Source organism: Montipora foliosa, chromosome 7 (assembly GCF_036669935.1).
Source record: "Montipora foliosa isolate CH-2021 chromosome 7, ASM3666993v2, whole genome shotgun sequence".
Taxonomy (NCBI): Eukaryota; Metazoa; Cnidaria; class Anthozoa; order Scleractinia; family Acroporidae; genus Montipora; species Montipora foliosa.
The window spans coordinates 36,803,970-36,811,231 of record NC_090875.1 but is presented as its reverse complement, the minus strand read 5'-3'; positions in this window follow the sequence as shown (position 1 = coordinate 36,811,231).

Here is a 7,262-nt window from a genome sequence, read left to right as displayed (position 1 = left end):
ATTTCATGAGTGGCCGCAGCAAATGAGTGAAATATTTTTAAACGCAGGAAGAGAAATTTCGTATCTCTAAGCGGCTAAGTAATATTTTATTTATCACATATTAAACACCAATAAAATACTTAAATTAATCATCACACAAAAGGTATTGAAAAAATTGAATTTCTTATGTAACCATAGCAACAGTGATCTTTTCACGTGTGAAGATAACATGTTCACTTGGTACTTCATTGGTGTTTATATGTAATAAAACCACATGTGACGCCAAAGTCTGGGAATCGAGTGCTCTCACTACTGCACCATCTCTGCTCTCTCAAATGCATTTTTTCCCTCCTTCCCCCTCTCTCCCTGGCTCAGCTATTCCTGTACAAGCAGCCAAGGTCCAGCTGTAACCAGCTGACTGATGAGACAGAGATACCTCATGTAGTAAATTAATGAAAAGTAGGTAGTCCTTTAACGATTAACACATTGAAGTGTTAAACTACTGTCTAGATAATTGCATACAAAAAGGGCCAAAAAGGGAATCTTACATTACAATCATAATATTATTATTTTCGCTCAGGAACCATATAAAGCCCCATATATAAACTACTCAAACTCAGCATGGCAACAACTGCAAGAATCCACAAAATGAGAGAAACAGACTCATGATCATGTCAATTTGGCTGACACCAAGAGAGACAAAATGAAAAACCATTTGAGCGAGAATAAAGTGTGAACCTTGCAATGACAGGAAATTTCTGGATGATGTTACTTAACGAGATTATCAAGCAGTATTCAAGCCACAAACAAAATATTTATGCTGAGTAGCCAAAACTGATTATGGATAATACAATAATGCAAAATGTTAACATGGTGTACAGCTGACTTTTTAACACCCTGAAATATCATTAAAATGTAATTTCAAAAATGAAACTGGTATCTTAAAAACCAGTAGTAGCTATCGCTAAGTGCCAACAAGACAGTCAAAATAAATACATAGTTTGCAGTTTTGTATCAGAATGCCACTTTTGGAGCCCAATAGTAGTTGTAATGTTTTATATCAAAGTACTGCAAGTCAACTTATCTAAGGTTAACACTGCCAATAACAATAGCAACTTATTATTAAGTAAAACCCTTGCACACTTTGTACAGTGTATCTTGAACAACAATGCAAATGTCAGATGAATGTGTTTTGCAATGTAATACTGAAACTTCTGCTGTAATATTTTTGAATGGCCATAATTTTAACAAAAGTATATACAATCATTATAATTAAGTTGGATAAAATCAATGCCATGTACAAAATTACCAAGGCGTTTTCAGTGTGAGGGAATCAAACTTTCTTGCATGACACATGAAAGTAATTGTTTCACTTAATGTAGAATTTTTAGTTTGCAAGATACCAGAAATAACATTGTCTGTAAAGTACACAATTAAACCATCATCTTGACAATATACTGTAATTATTATACTGTCAAGTTGATCATTTCATTGATGTGTACTTTACAAACAATATTATTTCCTTTAAAAATTAAATTAAATTGTTTACAACTTAACTATATGGTCACAAAACGAAAAACAATGTGCTCTACTTTGCAATGGTACACAGGCCAAAATTGACAACAGCAGCCTATAAGAATACAAATGCTGGTTCAGTCTTGAGTTCATTCACTCAATATAGAACATGCTGTTTCGAAAATACATAGTAAAGAAGATGCAAAGCAATTGTGCACAACACTACTGTACATCTTGGATCTCATAACCAGTGTTCCTAAAGGATCAAACCATTTCATCCACCATGATTTGGAATAAAAGTGTGATCTCTTGGCCTGGCTTACTGCATTCATCTATCTGATCACATGCTGCACCAATCACTTACATGTATCAAGATAACCCATTAATTTTATGGAAGGCATGGGTTGTACTTTGGAAACGTTTTCAAAAACCCCAAAAATTCGAAACTGCAATCGTCAGAGTTTTGAAACCTTGAAAAGTAAAATAGAATTTCACTGGGAAAACATTTTATCATTCAAGAAACGCACATTTTTTGAGCCTTATTTGTAACTATTGCAGTGATTACCGGTATGCTAAGTTCTATCCAGGTAAAACGTCAACACTGCATGCTCTTTTGAATGATTTATGAACGATTGGCAAACGAATGTCATGCAGCACAGAAGAAATCCGCAGATCTCGGCTTAAAGAATTCAAAATTCTCAGCCCACAGGCTGATCAACACTTTCTCTTGTTCACTTTTTGAAAGATTATTGGCAACTCCCTCATTAAATATTAAGAATAGCCACATGGACTACAGAACAAGAGTTAGAAGCTTGCAGCTTGGCAACTGTGGGAGATCAATAATAAAGTAGGCAAGACTTGCCAATACCCAAGTCACTGATGAATTAGGCAGTGTGGTTATTGATAAAACAAGACCAAAACCTCTAAGGGTTGCCTTAATAACTGAACCAACCAATCTACAAAACCAGGAATCTGTTACTAGCTTATACACTGGATGAGCCAAGAGGATTTGCTGATATCATAGCACATGTACTTGGGGGTTCCCCAGGTCTTTTTGGTATCAGTAATTTTAATTTATGTCTTTACAGTGCTTTCTTTGGAAAGTACAGAGGTGTTGTACCTAAAATCAGAAGGTTTGATCCTAGCAGATGTATTGCTTAATTCTCAAATACCAGAACATGACATCTAAAAAGCAGGTTTATATCCTCAAAACATGTAAATGACTGTAAAATATATTCTTGCAATTTGATACGATGATCCAAGCAAGCTTTTCATTCATTAATTTGTAACTTAGAGTACTTTATTTCCCAGTTCCAGAAACCAATTTGAATTTTCCATCTCTCAGGGAAAAGCAGTAAGGACTGCATAACAATACAAAAAGATGGCAGCTCCTGTGAGCTTGCTGCACGTTCAGTAGTTCAAACGACTTTCCTAAGGAACATTTTAGCGAGAGGTCACAAATACAGATACGATCATTACAAACAGCCTACTACGTATGAGTCCTATTAACTAATAAAAGCGGCATGAATGCGCAAAAGTTTGTTCACTATGGTTTTCATTCTCGCATCTTTCAATGCTTTCAGGCTCGGTGAATGTGTTTTTGAAGTTTGTCAGCATGAAGGAGGCATGACTGTGATTGGACATGACTGAGACAATGCAGTCATGTCGGGATCCAGGGGAATAAAGAAATTTGCAGTTGACAACACTACAGTCTGTCACCCCGGTAAGGCTCAGTTTGTTACTTGTAGTACCAACTTAATTCTTCAGCGTAATTGGGCGGGGCAGAAAAAAAAGTGGGTGTGACAATGATATAAAAATTTGACCCCCTTCCACAGTTCGGTGATTTTCGTATTATATGTCATTGCAAATGGCGTACTAAGTAACCTTTAAGATTGTACAGTCATTAATTACATGTATCTTCCTATTCACGAAATAATGGCTATAGTTTACAGGGGTTTTAATAAAATTTGAAGTAGGTGGCTGGTAGCCGACTGTATCAAGCCCCTGCGTCTAAGGGGTCTTGGAGGCATGCTCCCCCAGAAAAGTTTGAAATATGGAAGCTCTGAAATGCGACTTCCAGAGTTCTAGGCACCAAAGTGAGTACAAATATAGATGAAGATTAACAGCGATACTGAGAGTGCAATCCAGCGAAGAAAGATTTGGAAAACCATTTCAAAAGGAAAATTTACGATTTAACAGTCATATGACGTTTCAACAACTTCGTGTTTAAGATAAGAATATGCCATTTTAATCTAAACGAACAAAAAGGCTTCACCAATAAAACTAAACGAAACATTTACTGTCTTAGTAGAAAACAAGTCTTGATGCAACGATTACTCAATAACAACCTGGTTTGCATAAAAATTCTTGATATGTTTTGGACGTACCTAAACGTAATTGAATCATGTGAAAAAATGGGACTGTTGGTCTAGGCAAAAATGCTGTTCACTGTAGCTCAAAGACGGCAGTATCAAATCTGATAATAATTGTTTTGAAATTGAGGTTAAAAAAATGACATTCAAGTCCATCAAAAATGAATTTTACTTTACATGGAGGTTTGAAGTCATCCTTCAATTAATTTAGTTTAGGGGAAAAAGTAGCCGACTTCTCTGAGCGAAGTAGCCGACGCTTTTCGTCAGCCGTCGGTCCTTATTGAAATCCCTGAGTTTATGACAGCCAAGAGATTCATTACCTAATCAGTTGGCCATTTATTAAGTAAGGAAAATGCTATGGTTTATACTTGAGCAATAGACCCTGAAAGAAAGGCATATGTCGGATATTTGATGCATGCAAAGATGCCGGTATTACTAGCTGATGAGATAATGAAATGATGCAACATTTCACTTGTATCAGTCTACAGAATTCAAGGAGATTATTTCCATGAGACATACAAACACACTAAGTACTAAGAGTTTTGCATCAATATACATGTTCTGTACATTCATTATTTTTGAAAAGCGGGACAATTACATGACCACCACTTCCTTGTCCTACACAGTACTTCATGCGTGACAGGCTTGTCACAAATGTAAACAGTTACATCATTCAATGAAAAATTAATGTGTCCATTTTCTGATTCAGAATCCACTTTTATCCCATTTGTACACATGTATATAACTCTTAACAATGCAAAATAGATGAATTTCAGACAATCAACAGAAAGACACTCGGCCATTTCAGTGATTAACAACAATCAACAGCATTTCCATGTAAAAAAGTATTCACGATGTATTCTTTTCATGAACATTGCGTGTTAACCGTTGAAAACATTAATTTTTTGTTACAGTTAGTTTTTTTTTCAAACGTTGCACTGAAATTGTTAACCCTTGCATACAAAATTCCAGCCCTGGATATCAGAAATATGCCTTGCAAAACATTTTGCACATTTCACGATTTCTTGTTGCTGCTGCGGCAGGATGGGATAATTGACATGAAAAATTCTTCAACCAACAGTCATCATTTCTGCGTTTTCGCCAGAAACTTAGGATTTTCGCCATGTCCTCTTAACTACGAAATTCAATGTAAATCCATCACTTTCCTTACTTTTCAAAGGATTCATACATGTAGTTGAGGTGTGTCTACAAGTTAACCAAGCAAAAGCAAAACAACTGTCTACTGCGACACACTGGTTGTTTGTATTTAAACCGAAGGGTCTGGGATTTATTTCAGGTAAAACAATGATGTCATAACGACAGCTCCATACAAAACAGTGACAGGTGCAACTAAATACGCCGCATGAAAAGTTCGAACTTTTCCCCAACTGAGAAATTGGACAAAACGTGTGACACAATCGTGGACAAAACTCGTTAAGAAAACCGTGGAAAAACCGACAAAGAGCACTTTTTTCACTTTTTCTCCCTTCAGAAATCCACAGCAGTTACTTCTTCCCCCTCCCCCTATCCAATGTTGATTTGGAAAGTGTTTAATCCCAGGAAATGGTTCATGACCCCCAGAAAACAACATTGGGATGAGGGAGTGGGGGTAAAATTGTTTGCTTACAACTGAAAGTGGGTAATTTTCTTAAGAGTTTTGCCCACGACTGTAGATTTGGGTAAATATATTATAAATATTTTTTAATCTTATTAGTTATGTTGCGATCTACAACCAAAGTGACTACAAACAATCGTAATTATTCATATCAATATTGTCAGATGTGTTAACACTTTTAAGTTTGTTATAAACCGGAATTCATACATTTATTCAATCATCTACATTCTAAACTCACCAGTATCCAGTCTGTTTCTGTATACATAATGATTGTATTCCATCAAGTCTGAAAGTCTGTTTACTTGTTCTGATCGTCCACCTACCAGAAGATAAAAAATCATGCAAATGTAAAAATAATACTGATCTTTTCCACAAAGAGTTCAAGCACCATAAACAGATCATTTTGGGTGCCAAAGGACGCAACCCCTCTTGTCATTGTTACCATGATAGAAGATACCTTTTTAACACATTGTCACCTAGGAGTGATAGATTTTACTCTGTCTAATGCCAGACAACTTTACTCTTCAATGGAGAGTGCTTCAGGAGATCACATCTCTAATTCACATCCTCAGGCACATAAAATAATATAAATGTTGCAGTTCCCAAATCTATTACCACATACTTTGGCTTAAGGGGTGAACAAGTCCCTGCATTCGCCACAATAAACGACTTCCTAGTGTAACAAAAGCATACACCTATCTCCCCAACGCAGCACTCTTGTGTAGACAGCACTGGATAGGACAAGTTGTACACGGGTAAAAGCCATATTTGGGAATCTAAAAGCCTTAAGCTCTCCACCATACTACGAGCTTAACCACTGCAATGCTCATTCCAGGATCATAACCAAAACACAATTTCAGCATAACCTTGTTTAAATCAGCCGATGAAATTTAAATAATTCTCTGCGGATAATTATTTTAATTTCTTAAATATTCAAACAGGGAGCTTCTCCAAATTTCCAAAGGTCAAATTTCTGATTGTTTGGAAGTCATATCAGAAACTCAAATGCAACTACATGTATTCCGATGAAGTCGGAAAATTAACACCGATCATCGCCATGAGTGGTATCAGACTTCCGATAGATAAACAAATATTGGTGTTCCGATTGGACTTGATCAAACATCTGATTAAACTTTAGCACGATGCATGGACTTTTGAAAGATGAACTGCTTTGGCAGGTACAGAACCACAGGTCACAGGTCATTGTTTAATTACCAATACAGAAAGTATCCTAAACATTCATAAAAGCTAACCTTAATTACTCAGAATACCTGAAAGATATCTGAGTTATATTCTGAGAAGAATTTAGTTTTCTGTGCAGCAAATGAACAATAGAATTAGGAGGTGGTGATTTCATTGGCTAAAAGCAATGTACTACACCCCTCCGAGCAATACATTTGACCTCCCTCCCCAAAATAAACACAAACTTCAGATAGCGAGAGACTTGAAACAGCCTCACGTCTAGAAGAATTCGATGGAATTTATAACATGTAGTGGAGCGACTAAATGATGGTTCTACGTTGGGGCTTCAGCCTGACTCGTTTAATTTCATTTGCTGATTCAAAGCCAATATGTTCCACGATATAGCAAATGACAGAATGCAATGCAGCTGAACGTAAATATGCTGGATTCAGCCATCTAGAAATGTTATGAATAAGATATTTACTATACAGTAAATCCTGCCTGTTGACAACATGACTAAATCGCCAGTACAGAACTTCCAGCAGCGGACCTGTTATAAATGGCCGAGATTTCTTAGTCTCTTTCTGCCTCAGCTGTTC